Source organism: Trachymyrmex septentrionalis, unplaced genomic scaffold (genome assembly GCF_001594115.1).
Source record: "Trachymyrmex septentrionalis isolate Tsep2-gDNA-1 unplaced genomic scaffold, Tsep1.0 scaffold27, whole genome shotgun sequence".
NCBI lineage: Eukaryota > Metazoa > Arthropoda > Insecta > Hymenoptera > Formicidae > Trachymyrmex > Trachymyrmex septentrionalis.
Window position 1 is genome coordinate 870520 of NW_017305430.1, and position 2284 is coordinate 872803.

Sequence of the window (2284 nt, forward strand, 5' to 3'; positions counted from 1 at the left end):
ATAGCATTCGGAAAATCCAAACGGATTAATTATCAATTAAAAACAACGATATTACTAAAAAACATAGCAGTAACAAACTATGTCGAATTATTATACACAAGTGGTTTTACATAAAATTATGTCGGAGAATTCAATGCAATTTATCGTCGTAATGCGAGTGCAAATCCTTTATGTAAGGGCGCTCAATCAAAATATCAGTCAACGTAATGATCGTCCGATTTCTCGAATTATTCAATCCTTGATAATGATATTAGTTACTATGAATGATGACATGACGACCGCAAAGTGACCCAATTCAGATTCGCACGAGGGATTTACTCATTAAAAGCCGAGCCTTTCGTTAATATTCATAAATGCAAAAGAGAGAAATTGTGAAAAAATATTAAGAATGTTAAGGGTGTTAATGATTTAACGTAAATTTAAATAGAATAAAAGAAACAACATCAGAAGTTTAATAGCTCCATGGAAAATCTTTCTGTAGATTAAACATAAATATCAAGTGCAAAAATTTATCATAATATATAAAAATAGACTTAATATTTAACAATTAGAATTTTTTTTTAGATCATAAGCTAAATAATGTGATTTTTACAAATTTTTAAAAATAAATCCACAAATAAAACTGCTCTATCACGTTATGTTTTTTAATTATTTTAGCTTAAAAGTATCAAAAATTGCCATATTTTTAACACCTTTAAGTTCAATTTTCTCAAAAATATAACGTGATAGAACAATTTCATTTACGGAATCTTTCTCTCTCTCTCTCTCTCTCTCTCTCTCTCTCTCTCTCTCTCTCTCTCTCTCTCGTTTGTAGACACAAAAATCTATAAAAATCACCTTGTCCAATTCGTGATCTAAAATCCGTGCACTAGACACTATTCCCATTGCACACATACATCGATCTCGAGAACATAATCTAATCTTGTGTGAAATTTAATTTACCTGACAATCGCAAATTTTTGTTTGCTATAAACAACAAACAAATTTGATAATTAAATTTTGCAAGCTTTGTTTATAGCGCAGGATTATTTTTCTTCGTGGAGAGTCCATGTTTTGAAAAGTAACTGCAATATTTTAGGGGGTGCGTTCAGGAAAGTGCTATTAACACAATTTGTGACATTCTATCCTTGTTTTACGTCTAATGGATGATGGAGATAGAATGACACATATAACGTCTAATAGTATCTTCTCAAACACACTCTCGGGCTGCGTTTAAAAATATTATCCAAGTACCTTCGAGTATTATTCCGTCTTTATTTAATATTTGGTAAACAACAAAGATAAAATGATACTCGGAGGCAGTCTAGTAATGTTTTCAAACGCAGCCCAGGTAGACAAAATAATTATTGCTCCAGCAGGAAGAGAAAAAAATTTGCTATAAACGCCCATTCTACGCCATAACAAATTCTATTTGCAAATATAGGGGTCGTAAATTATCTGCAGTTGTAATAAATATTTTTTTTTTCGCCATAACAATTTTTTGCAACAAATGCAAAATATTTATCAAATGTGTAAATTTGTTTGCTATAAATATCAAACAATCTTAACAATTAAATTTTGTAATTCCTTTTACGTTCGTAACAAATCTTTTATACTGCGCTGTGTATACATGTGAGATAAACGTGCAAATGTGCATTAACGGGTATATTTCTCGGGTCATTTGTACCTAAAAATTGGAATTACTTTTTCAAGAGTTGGCAGTCTAATAGTTTATATATAGAAGTTTGTGTTTGCGATATGTCACAGATGTCAGATGGAAGTCTCGCTAGAAAATTCTAACAGAATCTGGCCGCGGGCGATTTGTCAAAATTCTGTATGAGACAAAGGTATGAAAAATTGGAACGTCAATACCAAATCGATATTATAAAAAAGTAACTGTATGGCGCGGACTGTATTCAGAACGCGCTTTTATCGATAAATGCGCGTTTTTATTTTTGAACTTCTACGGTATGTAACGCATAAACTTGCTATTCTTGCGTTCCTGTATGATAAAAACGTAATTAATATTATAAGCGTGTCCTGAATATGGGTCTGAATGACACAATTCAAAATATATCATTTTTGTAGGTGCTATGCGTTCTCCTTGAAAACCTAAAAGACACATATTATATGTTATTTAACAGGTAAACTGTAGTTTAAAATATTATAAAGTAGACTCAAAAATAGTTAAGAGAATCAGTTAAAAAAATGTCGGAGCAAATACCGATTAAAGTTAAAACTGTATTAGAATATATATTATATAATATTTGTAATTGTGTGAGTCTATCTTACATTAAGAATATAA